The 21,488-nt window shown below is 42.9% G+C and overlaps 1 protein-coding gene across 1 annotated transcript in view; it reads left to right on the top strand.

Moving 5' to 3' along the window:
• TINAGL1 (tubulointerstitial nephritis antigen like 1) overlaps positions 1–21,488 on the top strand; it is a 118,053-nt gene that overhangs the window by 6,942 nt on the left and 89,623 nt on the right. The window lies entirely within an intron of this gene.

The following is a 21,488-nucleotide window of genomic DNA, read 5'->3' as shown; positions in this document are numbered from 1 at the left end:
GGCAAACAGAATAAAACAAAAGTTCCCTGGTCCGTTTGTTGTTCACAAAAGATTTCTTAGTGCCTAACATGACAGGAACCCTACGAGCACTATTGCCCATAAAGGCCACAAAACTGAACTAGCTGGCTGACTTTTTAGCAGTGAACAAGCAGTAATCTTTGGGTGCATGCACACTACGTTTCTTAAGATACGGGACCGTATACGGCTCGAGAGAGGGGGGCGGAGAGTCGGGGGGAGGAGGGGGCAACCGCACGCTGCCATATGCAGTCCCGTATCTAATGTATTTCAATGAGCGACCGGAGTGAAACGCTGCCTCCAGTCGGCTCAGTTTTGGCCCGTATACGGTTTCCCGACCGGACCTACAAACGTAGTCAACAGCGTTTTTAGGTCCGGTCGGGAAACCGTATACGGGGAAAAACGGAGCCAACCGGAGGCAGCGTTTCACTACGGTCGCTTATTGAAATACATTAGATACGGGACCGCATACGGCAGCGTGCGGTTGCCCCGCCCCCAACTCTCCGCCCCCCTCTCCCCAGCCGTATACGGTCCCATATCTTAAGAAACGTAGTGTGCATGCACCCTTAGTGATCATTGCTTGTCTAAGGAGCCTTCAAAAGGCTTGATCAGTGTTTGCTTATTCATCGGCTGATCGCTGGGCCGACTATCTAGAAAGAGTATATCTAGGGTAACCAAACTATCTACTGGACTAGTCTAGTACAACCCTGTACTGTAACATTCTCTTTTTCTATTACCACTATTTTTACTATTCCAATAGATTTCTAAACAGGTTGGGTTCTTGCAAAGATTATAGGGAAACTTTGTGGAAACAGCAAGAGGGGTAAGGTTAGGCACATTGTAGGTGGACTCTGAGTGACATAGTACCATTGTGGTTGAGTGGCAATGAGTGGCAATGCAACGTGCTGTCTTTTGCTCCGGGATGTAAAGTTCAATGGAGACAGGGAGCCGTGAGGCCATTTTTATGTTATTACAGACTCGGCACATTGGTGGAACAATGGTTTTGCTACATAACACTTTTTAACTAGATATTCATTCCTCAGCTTTAGAATTGCAATACTAAGAAGGAAAAGTCATTGGATTATGGCAATCACATGATCAGTAGACATGTTAATACAAATTATATTGATATACAAATGATGTAGACATAATGCTCAAAATATCTAGATTTATTTATTTAGTATCAACTATAAGTGCCATGCATAGTAATACATGCATTTTTACACCTCGGTATGCTATCAGTGAGGTTATTAATTGTTGTCCAAAGAATGTTCTGCCATGGTGACTGCACTTGAGTACACAAATCTTCATTATCCATTGCTCCCTTTGCAATTGGCGACCAATTACTTCCCAGTTGGGGTCGATGGGAGACAAGTCAGGAGGCGCTGCAGGCCATGGTAGCACATTTAGGTCATGGAAGCTGCTCACAGTAGCAAAAGAAACATGTGTACAGGCATTGTCTTGTTGAAAAATGGCCCATGAGAGACTTTGGAGAAATGGCTCTACCACTGGTTCATTGATCAAATCAATGTAACTCTGTGAGTGTACCTGGAATAAAGACGACGAGTTGGCAGCTGTACATTATGCCACCCCACACCATAATGCCAGGAGACGTTCTCTTCTGTAGGCCTCTTCAAGGTGTTGCCCACACGGTCTCCCGACCAGCTCCTGCCGTCATTGTGTCCAAAACGAAAGCCAGACTCAAGAGGATAGACCTCTATTTCAGCCTCCATTGCTGTCTTGTTTTGCACCATCACCTTACAGCTTGTCCTTCTTGGTGTTGAAATTTCAAGGTGGAGGAGAATATTAAATATTGTTTCCATTTTTATCGATCCTGTGATTTCCATAATTCAATGACTTCGCTTCTTATTTTTACAATTTCAATGTTTAGGAGAGATCTTTATACTGTATTATATAGTGACAGACAAAGGTGCATGAACATAAATTATCATTCTGGTGACATAGCTCATACAGAAAAACTCTTTAAGAATGTTTTGTTTGTTCAGTACAGTAACTATAATCCTCCCAAGTGTTAATGTGTAACATGCACATGGGGCAAGGAGCGCTTTAGTGTGAAGGTTCCAGACATTCCTGGAATAATATGTTAGTCCTGTCATCTAGTCACCTGTTGAAGAAAGTTGCATTGTTACTTCCAGGACCATGATGTGTTTTTTTTTTTTTTATAGGGTAAGGAATTTGAGCATGTTTGTATGTTTACATACTTAATCCTAAAACTACAACCTTCAGGGGATCTCTGAATTCTCAAACAACATATATATATATGTTCTGCATAGATGAATTTCTATAGGGTTGGTTGTTTTCATAGGCCGCCAACTCACGTCAAAATAAAAAAAATGTCTTAAATGCCTTCTTACTGTAATCAATTTCCTGGCAGAGATAGAATCAGTAAATACTCCTACTTGCTGAAACACATCTCACTAGAATTTCCCAGTCTGTTATATGCTGGTTACTGGTGGCACTGGGGCTTTGGGTATATGTGTGTAAGGTACAGTGACTTTCCATGAATTTGAGACTGATTTAGTTTGTCCATTTCATGTTCTTCGCTTTGGATAATTGAAAACGTGAATAAGCGTCTTAAATCTGTTTGCATTAAGACTTGCCTATCTTTCCTGTTCTATACAATTACTTTGCAAATGTTTTCAACAATAATTATGGCACACTTATTCAGAGCCATGGAGAGTTCAAAGTGGCCAGCTCGGAAACACCCATTGATTTCAGTTGGAAGTTCAGTGTGTAACATAGAGAAGGAAGTGATAGGTCAATGGGGGAAATAATACTTAAAGCGCAACTGTCATGGAAATTATACCCCCCAGACTAATAACATGATAGTATAAATGATGATACGTGTAATGCAGCTGTACTTTTGGCTGCTGTTTATCACTCTTTATCAGCAGGAAAATAGTTTTATCGTGCAGTCAGCAACAGATGGATAGGCGTGGCAGGGGATCGTAATGCCCCACCTCCGCCATGCCTATCCCCTGTAAGTGAGCGCTGGACCACTGTGTGATTGACACACAGGTCCCCACCCCCCGATGTCCATGATGTGCGGGCCGGCGTGACTCCACTGAGACTATATATATAATGTGCACCTTTACGTTATATGAAATACAGTGCCTGTACTCCTCTTCTTTCTTCTCATGGTGCCGGAGACGCGTTGCTTCTGCTTTCGCTACAGGGAGAGAGCTCGCTCCCTGCCTCTAGCACTGCGCAGGCGCACTGAGCTGGCGGCAGACAATGGGAGCGAGCTCACTGCCTGTAGTGAAAGCAGAAGCAGCGCGTCTCCGACACCAGGAGAAGAAAGAAGAGGAGTACGGGCACTGTATTTCATATAACATAAAGGTGCACATTATATCTATAGGCTCAGTGGAGTCACGCCGGCCCGCACATCATGGACATCGGACCTGTGTGTCAATCACACAGTGGTCCAGCGCTCACTTACATAGGGGTGGCGGAGGTGGGGCATAACGATCCCCAGCCACGCCTATCCGACTGTTGCTAACCGCACAATAAAACTATTTTCCTGCTGATAAAGAGTGATAAACAGCAGCCAAAAGTACAGCTGCATTACACGTATCATCATCTATACTATCATGTTATTAGTCTGGGGGGTATAATTTCCATTACAGTTGCGCTTTAATGGTTTTTGACAAAGAAATGGAAGCTTATTCTGCATCAAAACACATGTTGTTATTAACTGTGTGGGCATGCCCTTAAAGAGGACCTGTAAATAACCCAAAAATGAATAGCTCAGGGTGCCTTAATCATACACCTTTTACAGTTTCATTATGCCCTCCCATTCCCAAGATATGAGGGTTTATAGTTTGTCTGACAATTCAGGGCGTCAGTCAGATGGGTGTGAGGTTTCATTTTAATAATAGAAGTGAATATCAGGGTATGGGCGGAATTATACAGTCATAGTGTATGAATAATTTACATTGAGGGGCATATATGCCTAATGCACTCACTGACTGTATAATCCCGCCCATCATCTTATTAGAATGCCCAGAATTGTCAGAGAAACTATAAACCCACACACCTTGGGAACGAAAAGACATATCAAGAAACTGTAAAAATGTGTGCGATCAGGGAGCCCTAAAATATTTAATGCAATCTCATTTTTTTTAATTGGTCACGTGCATATGAATAATTTACATCAGGGGTGGACTGACAATACCCAGGGCCCCTGGGACCAAATAAAACAAGGGCACCCTGTGAGACTGGGCCCCTGGCCACACCTCTGCCCTGCCCCTGTTCCACCCAGTTCCCTCCTCATGCACCAGTTCTACACACAAAATAAAATGTATATGTACAGTCATGGCCGTAAATGTTGGCATGAAGTATTTCTCACAGAAAAGGATTGCAGTAACACATGTTTTGCTATACACATATTGATTCCCTTTGTGTGTATTGGAAATAAACCAAAAAAGGGAGGAAAAAAAGCTAATTGGACATTGTCACACCAAACTTCAAAAATGGGCTGGACAAAATAAATGGCACCCTTTCAAAATTGTGGAAAAGATTGTTTCAAGCATGCGATGCTCCTTTAAACTAACCTGGGCCAAGTAACAGTTGGCAATATAAAAAAAATCATGCCTGAAAGCAGATAAAAAGTAGAGAAGTTCACATAGTCTTTGCACTGTGTGTCTTTGTGTGCCACACAACAGAAAGAGGACTTGAGAACCAAAATTGTGGAAAAATATCAACAATCTCAAGATTTCAAGTCCATCTCCAGATATCTAGATTTGCCTTTGTCCACAGTGCGCAACATTATCAAGAAGTTTGCTACCCATGGCACTGTAGCTAATCTCCCTGGGTGTGGACGGAAGAGAAAAATGTATGAAAGGTGTCAATGCAGATTAGTCCGGATGGTGGATAAGCAGCCCCAAACAAGTTCCATAGATATTCAAGCTGTCCTGCAAGCTCAGGGAGCATCAGTGTCAGCGCGGACTATCCGTCAACATTTAAGTGAAATGAAACGCTATGGCAGGAGACCCAGGAGGACCTCACTGCTGACACAAAGAAATAAAAAGCAAGACTACATTTGGCAAAATTAACTTAAGTAAGCCAAAAATACATCTGGGAAAATGTCTTGTGGACAGATGAGACCAAGATAGAGCTTTTTGGTAAAGCACATCATTCTACTGTTTACCGAAAACGGCCTACAAAGAAAAGAACACGGTACCTTCAGTGAAATATGGTGAAGGTTCAATGATGTTTTGAGGTTGTTTTGCTGCCTCTGGCACTGGGTGCCTTGAATGTGTGCAAGGCATCATGAAATCTGAGGATTACCAACGGATTTTGGGTCGCACTGTACAGCCCAGTGTCAGAAAGCTGGGTTTGCGTCTGAGATCTTGGGTCTTCTAGCAGGACAATGATCCCAAACATACATCGAAAAGTACCCAGAAATGGATGACAACAAAGCGCTGGAGAGTTCTGAAGTGGCCAGCAATGAGTCCAGATCTAAATCCCATTGAACACCTGTGGAGAGATCTTAAAATTGCTGTTGGGAAAAGGCGCCCTTCCAATAAGAGAGACCTGGAGCAGTTTGCAAAGGAAGAGTGGTCCAATATTCTGGCTGAGAGGTGTAAGAAGCTTATTGATGGTTATAGGAAGCGACTGATTTCAGTTATTTTTTCCAAAGGGTGTGCAACCAAATATTTGCAACCAAGTTAAGGTTGCCAATAATTTTGTCCAGCCAATTTTTGGAGTTTGGTGGGACATTATGTCCAATTTGCTTTATTTCCTCCCTTTTCTGGTTTATTTCCAATACACACAAAGGGAATAAACATGTGCATAGCAAAACGTGTTACTGCAATCCTTTTCTGTGAGAAATACCTAATTTTCTTGAAAATTTTAAGGGGTGCCAACATTTATGGCCATGACTGTATGTGTGTATATGAAATATGTTAAGGTAGGTAAGATAGTTTTCTATGACCAATAATACCAGTATACAAGGAGGAAATATATACCACCACACAATAACTGGATAATACCCCCATACTGTACTGAATAAAATCACTATACACAAACCAGTATTCCCCCATACAGTTCCCATATAGTGGTAGATACCAGTTGTACACAGGATCTGCAGACTCTATAAGTGATAGGTAGAAAAATAAAAATTTTCATTTTCACGGACCACTGTTCCTAAAATCTGTCAGACACCTGAGGGGTGTAGTTTCAAAAATGAGTTGACATGTGGGTGTTTTTTTTGCATTCATGTCAGAACCGCTGCAACAGCCACCCCGGTGCAAATCACCAATTTAGGCCTCAAATGTACATGGTGCGTTCTCACTCCTGAGCCATGTTATGCACCCTCAGATAGTTTTGCATCCACATATGGGGTATTTCCATACTCAGGAGAAATTGTGTTACAAATTTTAGGGGTCTTTTTTCTCTTTTTTTTTACGCTGACATGCTGTTGTAGCTTCCAACTTTTCTTTTTAATAAGGGGTAAAAGGACCAAAAGGCCCCCCAAATTTGTAACACAATTTCTGCCGAGTAGGGAAATAACCCATATGTGGCCCTAAACTGTTGTCTTGAAATACCACAGGGCTCAGGAGTAAGAGAGCACTGTGCATATTTGAGGCCAAGATTTAGGGATTTGCATAGGGGTGGACCCGTATGCAAGCATCGTGTTTTCCTCCTCCACCATAAATACCCTATGGCAGTGTTTTCCCAACAGTGTGCCTCCAGCTGTTGCAAAACTCCCAGCATGCTTGGACAGTCAATGGCTGTTCGGCCATGCTGGGAGTTGCTGTTTTGCAACAGCTTGAGGCTCTGTTTAGGAAACAGTGCCGTACAAGTAGTTTTTTATATTTATATGGGTGGGGGACTCAAACTTGGAGTGGGAAACTTACTATAAAGCTGCCCGTGAGCTCTAGCTGTTGCATAACTACAATTCCCAGCATGTCCGTGAGTTGTACATGCTGGGAGTTGTAATTTTGCAACAGCAGGAGGCACACAATGACGGAGAACACTGACGGGCGCCCGCTCTCGCTCTCTGGACCGGGAGCAGAGCGGGTGCCTTTAGTGACACCGCCCAGCAGGAGCCCTGCTTGGTCGGCCACTCCCCAATCAAGGCGATCGTGAGGTGCCTCTTCACTCCTGCTAGTAAAGGGAGATCGGTGCTGTCTCGGTAAGCACCAATTACCTTTATTTTCCGGGTCACCAGAGACCCGGAAAAGCCGTGATTTACCGGTCAGAATTGACTGGCCAATCAAGCCGATCGCCTAAAAGGGGGGTCTCAGGACCCTCTGGAAGATGTGTCGGGATTCCAGTACGGAGGGCATACAGTTATGCATTTCGTTCTTAAGTCCCAGGACGCAATGGCGTACCTTTACACCCTTCATCCTTAACCCCTTAAGACCAGGCCATTTTACACCTTAGGACCAGAGCGTTTTTTGCACATCTGACCACTGTCACTTTAAACATTAATAACTCTGGAATGCTTTTAGTTATCAATCTGATTCCGAGATTGTTTTTTCGTGACATATTCTACTTTAACATAGTGGTAAAATTTTGTGGTAACTTGCATCCTTTCTTGGTGAAAAATCCCAAAATTTGATGAAAAATTTGAAAATTTTGCATTTTTCTAACTTTGAAGCTTTCTGCTTGTAAGGAAAATGGATATTCAAAATATTTTTTTTATTCACATTTCCAATATGTCTACTTTATGTTTGCATCATAAAATTTACGTGTTTTTACTTTTGGAAGACATCAGAGGGCTTCAAAGTTCAGCAGCACTTTTCCAATTTTTCACATAATTTTGAACCTTGCTTTTTTTCAGAGACCAGTTCAGGTTTGAAGTGGATTTGAAGGGTCTTCCCATTAGAAATACCCCACAAATGACCCCATTATAAAAACTACACCCCCCCCCCCCCCAAAGTATTCAAAATGACAATCAGTAAGTGTTTTAACCCTTTAGGTGTTTCACAGGAATAGCAGCAAAGTGAAGGAGAAAATTCACAATCTTTATTTTTTACACTCGCATGTTCTTGTAAACCCAATTTTTGAATTTTTACAAGGGGTAAAAGGAGAAAATGTATACTTATATTTGTAGCCCAATTTCTCTCGAGTAAGCACATACATCATATGTCTATGTAAAGTGTTCGGCGGGCGCAGTAGAGGGCTCAGAAGCGAAGGAGCGACAAGGGGATTTTGGAGAGTACGTTTTTCAGAAATGGTTTTTGGGGGGCATGTTGCATTTAGGAAGCCCCTCTGGTGCCAGAACAGCAAAAATAACCCACATGGCATACCATTTTGGAAGCTAGACCCCTTGGGGAACGTAACAAGGAATAAAGCGAGCCTTAATACCCCATAGGTGTTTCACGACTTTTGCATATGTAAAAAAATAATTTTTTTTTCACTAAAATGTGTGTTTCCCCCCAAATTTCACATTTTTGCAAGGGTTAATAGCAGAAAATACCCCCCAAAATTTTTAACCCCATCTCTTCTGAGTATGGAGGCACCCCATAAGTTGGCATGAAGTGCATTACGGGCGAACTACAATGCTCCGAAGAGAAGGAGTGATATTTGAGTTTTTGAGAGCAAATTTTGCTCGGGGGGCATGTCGCATTTAGGAAGCCCCTATGGTGCCAGAACAGCAAAAATAACCCACATGGCATACCATTTTGGAAACTAGACCCCTTGAGGAACGTAACAAGGAATAAAGTGAGCCTTAGTACCCCACACGGGTTTCACAACTTTTGCATATGTAAAAAAATATATTTTTTTTTTTCACTAAAATAGAAAAATGTGTGTTTCCCCCCCAAATTTCACATTTTTGCAAGGGTTAATAGCAGAAAATACCCCCCAAAATTTGTAACCCCATCTCTTCTGAGTATGGAGGTACCCCATAAGTGGACCTGAAGTGCACTACGGGAAAACTACAATGCACAGAAGAGGAGGAGCACCATTGAGCTTTTGGAAAGAGAATTCGTTTGGAATGGTAGTCAGGGGCCATGTGCATTTACAAAGCCCCCCGTGGTGCCAGAACAGTGGACCCCCCCACATGTGACCCCATTTTGGAAACTACACCCCTCACAGAATTTAATAAGTGGTGCAGTGAGCATTTACACCCCACTGGCGTTTGACAGATCTTTGGAACAGTGGGCTGTGCAAATGGAAAATTACATTTTTCATTTTCACGAATCACTGTTCCAAAAATCTGTCAGACACCTGTGGGGCGTAAATGCTCACTGTACCCCTTATTACATTACATGAGGGGTGTAGTTTCCAAAATGGGGTCACATATGGGGGGGGGGTCCATTGTTCTGGTACCATGGGGGCTTTGTAAACACAAGTGGCCTTCAATTCCGGACAAATTTTCTCTTCAAAATCCCAATGGCGCTCCTTCTCTTCTGAGCATTGTAGTGCACCCATAGAGCACTTTACATCCACATATGGGGTATGCTCTTACTCAGAAGAAATTGGGTTACAAATTTTGGGGGGCTTTTTTTTATTTTCCCTTGTGAAAATGAAAAATTTAGGGTGACACCAGCATTTTAGTGAAAAAAATTTTTTTTTTTCATTTTCCAATCCAACTTTAACCCCTTCATGACCCAGCCCATTTTCACCTTCATGACCTGGGCATTTTTTGAAAATCTGACCACTGTCACTTTAAACATTAATATCTCTGGAATGCTTTTACTTATCATTCTGGTTCCGAGATTGTTTTTTCGTGACATATTCTACTTTATGTTATCGGTAAAATTTCACTGATATTTGTATCCTTTCTTGGTAAAAAATCTAAAAATTTCATGAAAATTTAGAAAATTTAGCATTTTTCTAACTTTGAAAGTCTCTGCTTGAAAGGAAAATGGATATTCCAAATAAAGTACATATTGATTCACATATACAATATGTCTACTTTGTGTTTGCATTAAAAAATTGACAAGTTTTTACTTTTGGAAGACACCAGAGGGCTTCAAAGTTCCGCAGCAATTTTCCAATTTTTCTCAAGATTTTCAAAATCGTAATTTTTCAGCGCCCAGTTCAGGTTGGAAGTGGATTTTAAGGATCTTCATATTAGAAATACCCCATAAATGACCCCATTATAAAAACTGCACCCCCCAAAGTATTCAAAATGACATTCAGTAAGTGTTTTAACCCTTTAGGTGTTTCACAGGAATAGCAGCAAAGTGAAGGAGAAAATTCTAAATCTTCATTTTTTACACTCGCATTTTCTTGTAGACCCAATTTTTGAATTTTTACAAGGGGTAAAAGGAGAGAAATCACCCTAAAATTGGTAACCCAATTTCTCTTGAATAAGGAAATACCTCATATGCGTATGTAAAGTGTTCGGCGGGCGCAGTAGAGGGCTCAGAAGGGAAGGAGCGACAATGGGATTTTGGAGAGTGAGTTTTTCTGAAAGGGTTTTTGGGGGGCATGTCCCATTTAGGAAGCCCCTATGGTGCCAGAACAGTGGACCCCCCCCTCATGTGACCCCATTTTGGAAACTATACCCCTCATGGAATTTAATAAGGGGTGCAGTGAGCATTTACACCTCACTGGCGTTTGACAGATATTTGAAACAGTGGACTGTGCAAATCAAAAATTTTATTTTTCATTTTCACAGACCACTGTTCCAAAACTCTGTCATACGCCAGTGGGGTGTAAATGCTCACTGCACCCCTTATTACATTCCGTGAGGGGTGTAGTTTCCAAAATGGGGTCACATGTGGATATTTATTGTTTTGCGTTTGTCAGAACTGCTGTAACAATCAGCCACCCTGTGCAAATCGCCTCAAATGTACATGGTGCACTCTCCCTTCTGGGCCTTGTTGTGCGCCCCCAGAGCACTTTGCGCCCACATATGAGGTATCTCCGTACTCAGGAGAAATTGCGTTACAAATTTAGAGGGTCTTTTTTTCCTTTTACCTCTTGTGAAAATGAAAAGTATAGGGCAACACCAGCATGTCAGTGTAAAAAATTAATTTTTTTACACTAACATGCTGGTGTAGACCCCAACTTCACCTTTTCATAAGGGGTTAAAGAAGAAAAAGCCCCCCAAAATTTGTAAGGCAATTTCTCCCGAGTACGGCGATACCCCATATGTGACCCTAAACTGTTGCCCTGAAATACGACAGGGCTCCAAAGTGAGAGAGCGCCATGCGCATTTGAGGCCTGAATTAGGAATTTGCATAGGGGTGGACATAGGGGTATTCTACGCCAGTGATTCCCAAACAGGGTGCCTCCAGCTGTTGCAAAACTCCCAGCATGCCTGGACAGTCAATGGCTGTCCGGCAATACTGGGAGTTATTATTTTGCAACAGCTGGAGGCTCCGTTTTGGAAACAGTAGCGTACCAGACGTTTTTCATTTTTTGGGGGGAGGGGGGCTGTGTAGGGGTATGTGTATATGTAGTGTTTTTTACTTTTTATTTTAGGTTAGTGTCAGTGTAGTGTAGTGTTTTTAGGGTACAGTCACATGGGCAGAGGTTCACAGCAAGTTTGCCGCTGGAAGTTTGAGCTGCAGCGCAAAATTTGCGCCATCTCAAACTTGCAGCACTCACTGTAAACCTCCGCCCATGTGAGTGTACCCTGTACATTCACATTGGGGGGAGGGGGCAAACATCCAGCTGTTGCAAACTCCGAGCATGCCCTTTGGCTGTCCGTGCATGCTGGGAGTTGTAGTTTTGCAACAGCTGGAGGAACACTGGTTTGGAAACACTAAGTTAAGTAATAAACTTTCAAGTGTTTTGCAACCAAACTTAGTGTTTCCAAACCAGTGTGCCTCCAGCTGTTGCAAAACTACAACTCCCAGCATGCATGGTCTGTCAGTGCATGCTGGGAGTTATAGTTTTGCAACAATTGCAACAGCTGGAGGCACTGAGGTAGGAAACGGACAATGTTTCCCAACTAGTGTGCCTCCAGTTGTTGCAAAACTACAACTCCCAGCATGCCCAGACTGCCAAGGCATGCTGGAAGTTGTAGTTCGGCAATATCTGAAGGATCAGATGTTGCCGAACTACAACTTCCAGCATGCTTGGGCAGTCTGGGCATGCTGGGAGTTGTAGTTTTGCAACATCTGGAGGTCCACAGTTTGGAGACCACTGTATAATGGTCTCCAATCTGTGCTCTTCCAGATGTTAGAGAACTACAACTCCCAGCATGCCTGGACAGACTGAGCATGCTGAGATTTGTAGTTTTGCAACATCTGGAAGAGCACAGATTGGAGACCATTATACAGTGGTCTCCAAACTGTGGACCTCCAGATGTTGCAAAACTACAACTCCCAGCATGCCCAGAAAGCCAAAGGCTGTTTGGGCATGCTGGGAGTTGCAGTTTTGAAACTCTCAGAGGCAGCAGTGAGATCGCTTTACGGCGATCTCACTGCTGCCAATGAAGATGCCGCACTGCTGCTGCAAACTCACCTCCGGGACGCAGCGCAGCCGGGACCGCACGGAGGACGCCGGGACCGCTCGGGACACCGCTCCGACGGGTAAGTGACGCCGGGGGACGGGTCAGGGACACTTAGTAGAGCGGTGTGTGTCCCGATCCCCGTGATCCGGACTCACACACCGCGCTGCTATCAGCTAGTCAGATTAGACTAGCTGATAGCAGCGATCGCTGGGGGGGGGGGGGTGGGGGACGAAACCCCCCGTGGTCGCACGGTAAGATGGCTGGCTATCAGTGATAGCCACCATCTTACCGGGCGCTGCGGGATGCCGCGAGTAGCGGCAGTAATGTCCATGACGTACCTGTATGTCATGGGTCGGGAACACCTTGCCACCCATGACGTACAGGTATGTCATAGGTCGGGAAGGGGTTAATGAAAATTTGTCAAACACCTGTGGGGTGTTCAGGCTCACTATACCCCTTGTTACGTTCCGTGAGGGGTGTCGTTTCCAAAATGGGGTCACATGTGGGTATTTATTGTTTTGTGTTTATGTCAGAACCGCTGTAAAATCAGCCACCCCTGTACAAATCACCAATTTAGGCCTCAAATGTACATGGTGCGCTCTCACTCCTGAGCCTTGTTGTGCGTCTGCAGAACATTTTACGTCCACATCTGGGGTATCTCCATACTCAGGAGAAATTGCGTTACAAATTTTGGGGGTCTTTTTTTCCTTTTACCTCCCGTGTAAATAAAAAGTAAAGGACAACACCAGCATGTTAGTGTAAAAAAAATTTTTTTTTTACACTAACAGGCTGGTGTAGACCCCAACTTTTCTTTTTCATAAGGGGTAAAAGGAAAAAAAGGCCCCAAATTTAGTAGTGCAATTTCTCCTGAGTACGGTGATACCCCATATGTGGCACTAAACTGTTTCCTTGAAATACAACAGGGCTCTGAAGTGAGATTGCACAGGGGTGGACATAGGGGTATTCTACGCCAGTGATTCCCAAACAGGGTGCCTCCAGCTGTTGCTAAACTCCCAGCATGCCTGGACAGTTAGTGGCTGTCCGGAAATGCTGGGAGTTGTTGTTTTGCAACAGCTGGAGGCTCTGTTTTGGAAACACTGCCGTACAATATGTTTTTTTATTTTTTATTAGGGGGACAGTGTAAGGGGGTGTATATGTAGTGTTTTACTCTTTATTATGTGTAAGTGTAGTGTTTTTAGGGTACATTCACACTGGCGGGTTTACAGTGAATTTACCGCTAGGAGTTTGCGCTGCGGTGAAAAATTTGCCACAGCCCAAACTTGAAGCAGAAAACTTACTGTAAACCCCCCATTGTGAATGTACCCTGTACGTTCACATGGGGGGCAAACCTCCAGCTGTTTCAAAACTACAACTCCCAGCATGTACTGACAGACCGTGCATTCTGGGAGTTGTACTTTTGCAACAGCTGGAGGCACACTGGTTGGAAAACCTTCAGTTAGGTTCTGTTACCTAACTCAGTATTTTCCAACCAGTGTGCCTCCAGCTGTTGCAAAACTGAGATGTAGTTATGCAACAGCTGGAGGGATCGCAACTACAACTCCCAGCATGCAGAGACAGCTGTTTGCTGTTTAGGCTTGCTGGGAGTTGCAGTTTTGCAACATCTGGAGAGCTATAGTTTAGAGACCACTGCACAGTGGTCTCCAAACTGTGGACCTCCAGATGTTGCAAAACTACAACTCCCAGCATGCCCAGACAGCAAACTGCTGTCTGGGCATGCTGGGAGTTGTAGTTTTGCGAGATCTGGAGGTGCACAGTATAGAGATCACTTTGCAGTGGTCTCAAACTGTAGACCTCCAGCTGTTGCAAAACTGCAACTCCCAGCAAGCCTAAACAGCTCTCTGGGCATGCTGGGAGTTGTAGTTTTGCAACATCTGGAGGGTTACAGTTTAGAGACCACTATAGTGGTCTCAGACTGTAGCCCTCCAGATGTTGCTAAGTAACTCACCGGCTTCTGTTGGATCCAGGGAGCTGCGTCGCGGTCCTCTTCTTCCGCCGATCGTCGCCCGCTGCTGCCGCTGATCGTCGCCCGCTGCCGTCGCCGATGGGTAAGTGGATCTTCGGCGCCGGTCCCTGTCGGTTTCCCCGTCCTGCCCCGCCTATTGTGGGAGGGCAGAACGGGGAAACCGAAAGTAAACCCCTCCGCCCCTGATCTGCTATTGGTGGTCACGTCTAGACCACCAATAGCAGAGATAAGAGGGGTGGCAACCCTGCCACCTCACTCCTATCGCAACAGGGGGATCGTGGGTGTCTAGGACACCCGCGATCCCCCTTCTATTCCGGGTCACCATAGACCCGTATGACCCGGAATCGGCACAAATCGCAAGTGTGAATTCACTTGCGATTTGCGCCGATCGCCGACATGGGGGGGTCTAATGACCCCCCTGGGCATTTGCGCGGGGTGCCTGCTGATAGATATCAGCAGTCACCCTGGCGCGATCCCTGCCCGGCGCGCGGCGGGGACCGAAATTCCCACGGGCGTACAGGTACGCCCTTGGTCCTTAAGTACCAGGGAGCAAAGCGTACCTGTACGCCCTTGGTCCTTAAGGGGTTAAAGGGACACTCCGGCCCTAGACATCTTATCCCCTATCCAAAGGGCCTGTTGATAGCGGCTCTTCCTGGTACCCCTGTGGCAGTGGGTACTGGGGTAATAATTGTGGGTTAGCTGTTTTTGGGGCTTACAAACGCTAAGCCCTGGCTTAGTAATGGATTCCGTTAATAAGACGACTTTCACTACTAAGCCTGAAGATTCAATAAAAAAAAACACAACACATTGGAAAAATTATTTTATTTAAAAAAACACTCCCCCACGGCCCTTGTTTACCATTTTATTAAAAGAAAAAAAATCCAGTTCATCCACCGTAATCCACTGAATCCGACACAAACCTCTGCATACACGGATCTGAAATGAGAAGAAAAAAGAAACACAAAAAACGGGTCAGGACATTTTTGCTCTCTGCTGGGGAGAGCGCCCAAAATGCAATGTCTTCCCAAACAAAGAGCCTCTAATTGTTCCAATACTACAACTCCCAGCATGCCCAGACAGCCTTTGACTGTCTGGGCATGCTGGGAGTTGTAGTTTAGCAACAGCTAAAGACACTTCCAAAAGGGTCTGTTCACATGAAACAAAACATACAATGTGAACAGAGCCCCATACTGACCACTCTGCCTCCCGTCTGTTGCGCCGCCCGTAATGATGTCATCACTAGGGGGCGGAGCTACACGGCAGGAACAGGGAGCGAGGGAGCTAAGGAGATCTCCTCTTCTGTATACACTATATACAGCTATCTATAGATAGCTGTATATCGCCCAAAGGCTTAACCTACACTGTCCAGCAGTGTAAGTTAACTCTTTCCTTGCTGGTATAGCGCATAGCGCATTGCTCAGCAAGGGGTTAAGTGAGCCAGCAATGTGTATACTGTATACACATTGCACATATAACAAAAAAGAGGGAAGGGGAGACAAACAGGAGGTGCAACCTGTGCCATTATTCCAGTAGGAATCAGTATTATAGTCTGTGCAGGATACTGCTCCCCTGGTGGTGTTGTACGCCGGGTACAACACCTATTGAAGCATGTCACCCACTAATAGGGTATATAGCCGGGAGCTGCCCGAGGTAATCCCGTGTCAGAGGCAAGTTCTGTCCGGTAGAGGATAGCTGAAGATGTCCCGTGGCTCCGGAAGAAAAAGTCCTCGTTGCGGCGCTCACTCGGAGTTAGCTAGCGGTAGTCAGGAGAGGTATGTATAACTCAATGGCTTCCAGACTTGCTGCAGTGATGTGGACGCTTCCCGCCTGGTGCCTCTCTGTACTTCAGCTCCTCTCAGGCTTCTGTCTGAGAGGAACTGAAGTACAGAGAGGCACCCGGCAGGAAGCGTCCACATCACTGCAGCAAGTTTGGAGGCCATTTAGTTATACATACCTCTCCTGACTACCGCTAGCTAACTCTGAGTGAGCGCCGCAACGAGGACTTTTTCTCCCGGAGCCACGGGACATCTTCAGGTATACACATTGCAGGCTCACTATAAGTTCTTGCTGGGCAGTAGATATACGACATATATCTACTACTCAACATCAGCTGTTGAGTAGTAGAGTCCCAAAATTCACATCAGGACTATCGATCATAACAGGTGTCAGGAGTGACACTTGCTGCGATCTGTTCCTTACTGCGGGTACTACTGCTCCTAACATGGAGCACACTCTGCTCCATGCTGGGAGTTGTAGTACCTGTACTAATAGACAGATCGCAGCGGGTGTCATTTAATGCAGGTACTACAACTCCCAGCATGGAGCAGAGTGTGCTCCATGTTGGGTGCAGTAGCACCTGCAGTAAGGGACAGATCGCGGTAAGTGTCACTCCTGACACCCGCTGCGATCATCCTGTATAATGTATAGATGCGGCCGGCAGCTCTTCTCTGGTCCCCTGCGCTGCCATATATATACCTATTCATTCCCGCAGAGAGTTGTGATTGGCTGGAACCATCCGGCCAATCACAGCTCTCTGCGGGAAATATAAATCGCAGAACATAGTGCAGGATAACAGAGAAGAGCGGCAGTGCCGCGGCTTCTATACATTATGTAGGAGGATCGCAATGGGCTTCAGAAGTGACACCCGGGGTGATCTGTTCCATGCTTTGAGTAGTAGTACTACTTAAAAAATGTAAAAAGAAAAAGAAAAAAAAGGAGCCAAAAATTGCTGAAAAATGGCAAAAGGATTAAAAGAAAAACGCCAAGTGGATATGGCATTCTGCAGTTCCCTATTGACTTGCAGCTAACATCTGGCCGCAGCGTTTTCTCACTGAAAAAATGCAGTGCGGCAGAATGGGCGTTTTTATTGGCGTTTTTGCATGGAAAACCTTGTTGGAATTCTAGCCCAAGGATACGTTCACACGGGTGGATTAACTGCACAATTTCTGCAGCGTATCTGCTGCAGCGGATTTTGCTACCATTGACTTAAATGGGTCCAAAGGAAAATCAGCAAATTTGTCTCCATTGCAGATTTTTTGCTGACCCATTGAAGTCAAGGGTAGCAAAATCCGATGTGCAATCTGCTGGAAATTCCGTAGGTAATCTGCCCGTGGGAACTTACCCATTCACATGTACAGGATTGGTTGCATATTTTTTATGAATATTTTTTGCAATAATTATGCAGCTGATTTTGCTACCCATTAACTTAAATGGGTAGCAAAATCGGCTGCAGAAAATATGCAGCAGATCCTTAACGTGTGAACATGCCCTAATGCAGAAAATGCCAGCTGAGAGTACATTTTCTTCACAAATGAAACATCAGAAGAAGCAAGATGAAGTGGAGAGCAGCAAGGACCAGGCACCATCAAAGTGGCAGGGGATAAGGTTTGGTAAGTATGGCTTTTTTTCTATTCTTACTGCACCCGGAGGCATTAAAATAAAAATAAAAAATGTGCCTGAGGAAAACTCCTTTTAAGAAGTATTTATATAATGTTCTGGTAAATTAATACATTAAATGATTCATGAGCATTCAAGAGGAGGAGGGGGGGGGGTTAAGATTCTTTAAGACTGACATCTTACATGCGAGTCTAAATTAATCACCCGCCAGTGCACGGGCACACTGGATTCATGTAAAGGTGCATAATCTTTACTGATGGAAATTTAAACTATTCGGTGCTGGGGCGAAACCCATAGAGCAAAACCGCTCCCCCGCCACCACAAGTCCTGCCCACTCAGTAAAGAAAATGAATACATCGCAAAATTTTGCAATTCTGTTTTTTTCCCCCCAAGTTTTTCGCAAGGAACACTTTTGATAATTCGCCTCCTCATTGTTCAGCCATACTGCATAGTCTTTGACCTATAGAAGACTGAACTGAACAAGAAATGTTAAAGAAAGAAGGCAAGCATTCTTGGTAATAAAATCCAGGAAATAAAATAAATAACTTAGTTTCCAATTTGAATGGTCCATTGGAGTGAATTTAACTTTCACTGAGATATTTTATAGAATGCTGGCAAAATACAAATCAACTATATTATTGATATATATGATTTTTTTCTCTCCAGAAGAAAGCTGCTAGTACAGTTATATTAGTAACACTGTTCAGTCAGTTCTCAGGAAATCAACCTGTTTGCTTTATCTTTGGGCAGATCCTTGAACAGGTCCTTTGATCAACCAATTGTGTAATGAAAATGTGCATGCCATAGAAAGTAAGAATAAAGTCCTCTGAGAGACCTTCTTAATTTCCATTTCATTGTTGCTGGTTTCATATTTTTACTAAACTACTGCAGGTTGAGATTCTTTTTCAACATTAAAGGGGTATTCCAGGAAAAAACGTTTTTCTATATATCAACTGGCTCCAGAAAGTTAAACAGATTTGTAAATTACTTCTATTAAAAAATCTTAATCCTTTCAGTACTTATGAGCTTCTGAAGTTAAGGTTGTTCTTTTCTGTCTAAGTGCTCTCTGATGACACCTGTCTCAGGGAAACGCCCAGTTTAGAAGAGGTTTGCTATGGGGATTTGCTTCTAAACTGGGCAGTTCCTAGACACGGGTCATCAGAAAGCACTTAGACAGAAAAGAACAACCTTAACTTCAGAAACTCATAAGTACTGAAAGGATTAAGATTTTTAATATAAGTAATTTACAAAACTTTCTGGAGCCAATTGATATATAAAAAAAAGTTTTTCCTGGAATACCCCTTTAAGGCTATAGAAACATTTGAAAAGCATTTTTTATTGTTGCTTTGTACTTACTACAAAAAAAAAACTGTCTAAATAAAACAGTCTTTGTAAAAAAAAAATATATATATTTGTTTGTGTCCTACAGCTTTAAATATATATTTTTTTTTAACAGTTAAGTCTGTCAGAAATTATTTGTTGGCCTTCTTTTCAGCCTTTCTGAAGTCCTTTCTTCTGTTTATAATTCTAATAATTATAGAATGCCTGTTCAGGTCAGGAGAGGTAAGGGCTGGAAACAGAGCTGACAGACCTTTCTGATGAATCGAAACACAGTTAAGAGCACTTAACATAAAGTCATAGAAACTGTAGAAGTAAAACTAAGGCTAGGTTCTCACTGTGTTTTATGTTTTCATTTTACTGTTTCTGTTTAATGCTTTCTGCTTGCTTCACAGGAAGTTCTTTTCTTTTTGAATTTATTTTCTGTCTGACCACAGTGCTCTCTGCTGACACCTCTGTCCATGTCAGGAACTGTCCAGAGCAGTATAGGTTTGCTATGGGGATTTGCTTCTAAACTGGGCAGTTCCTAACAGGGGCAGAGGTGTCAGCAGAGAGCACTGTGGTCAGACAAAAAATTTATACAAAAAGAAAAGAACTTCCTGTGAAGCATACAGCAGCTGATAAGTACTGGAAGGATTAAGATGTTTTAATAGAAGTAATTTACAAATCTGTTTAACTTTCTGGCACCAGTTGATTTAAAAAAAATAGTTTTTCACCGGAGTATTCGTTTAAATGGGTCTAGCCTAAATCTGTGTACCAACATATCTGCCTCATATCATTAAAGCCTAGCCCATGGAACTTTAATTTCCCTATAAATATTTCTATCACTATTCCTGCAAGGTCAGATACCTCTAAAGTAAGCACATTCCTGTGCTAAGGAAACATTCAGCAAGGGTTGCTAGGATCTTCCCAGCTTCTTATCTCTGTAGTTAACAGGTTTTGTATCACCATGGGATACCTGACATTGATGTGATTCTTACACTTTCTAGTACATTTAGGTCTGTGTCAGCTCTGGCACAGTACATTTTTGAAGCTAAGCTTACAAAAGGATCACATTCTTGTCAGCAGACCCTCAATGTACAGTATGAAGTTATTGCTAATTATAATTGTAGAACTGTAATTTATTAGTTGGACCAAAATAGGACTATATATACTTCACAATGCACATTAGATAAAGTCCTCCATTCCTCATTCTTACATTTATGTAACTTTAAGATATTTAAAGATTTAGCACAAGTGAAAGTACATTGGATGCCATATCTTTAGGTGTTACATACCTGCTTATGCTTTGACCTAAGTTGTCTGTACATGCCACTTATTACTAAAGGTCCTGTACTGCCCTGCAGCTGATCATTGCCAAATCATTCCTCACATTCTGGAGACTCTCCTGTAGCACCCACATGTTGTAATCCTTGTATTTGCCTGGTTTCAGTAATTTGTCTGCAATATGCTTAGGATAATTCTCCGCACAATTGGAGCTTAATAGAGCAGCTTTTTTAAGAAATACATCATGTTAAAAAATTACATATTTTGCATACATTTTGTTCAAGGACAAGATTGTGAACACGTTACAATGTATAACCCCACACTGTACTACAGAAAAATATGTGTTAGAAAACTTATAGCTATATGAGGATGATAGCGTTCAGACAAAACCAGTCCACTATAGAAATTCCACAGGGTGGCAATGATCTATGGAAAATATGAATTACAACCAAATGATACTTTACTTAGCTGTTGGCCATCACCATGACACTATGGCAAGGTGTCCACTTTTACACTTTTTGACTCTTGTATTAGTTATATTATGGTAGAGAAGGGGAACTGACAAAACTATAATGGAAGTTGTGCACCTTTTTTCTGTGTTATTTGCAGCTAATCCTGGTTTTGGCTAAAAATACATAACCAAAATATATATTTTTTTTTGCCCAAACCCTGCACATTTATTATTTTATCTATTTTGCATCCATTTTTTCAAGCCAGTTCAGTTTCCTATCTAGAAGTATTTGCAGTAGACAGTAGGCTATCAACAAATCCCAGTGTATACTACACAAAATACCACTGTTCTGGCTAATATGGGTCTATACTGCATATGCTGGGAGCTTTTTTGCAGTGTCAAAGGTGAAAAATGGGTAATCTCTTAATAACTTTGTTAGTGTAATATAAGAATGGAAATCTGAAGTGATATTTACATTTTATTTAAGTATTTACAAACAGTAACATTGAAGGGGTTATCCAGGAAAAAAACTGTTATATATATATATATATATATATATATATATATATATAAATCAACTGGCTCCAGAAAGTTAAACAGATTTGTAAATTACTTCTATTAAAAAATCTTAATCCTTTCAGTACTTATGAGCA

This window comes from Hyla sarda, chromosome 2 (assembly GCF_029499605.1).
Source record: "Hyla sarda isolate aHylSar1 chromosome 2, aHylSar1.hap1, whole genome shotgun sequence".
In the NCBI taxonomy this organism is placed as follows: Eukaryota; Metazoa; Chordata; class Amphibia; order Anura; family Hylidae; genus Hyla; species Hyla sarda.
This window is presented reverse-complemented; position numbering and strand designations above follow the sequence as displayed.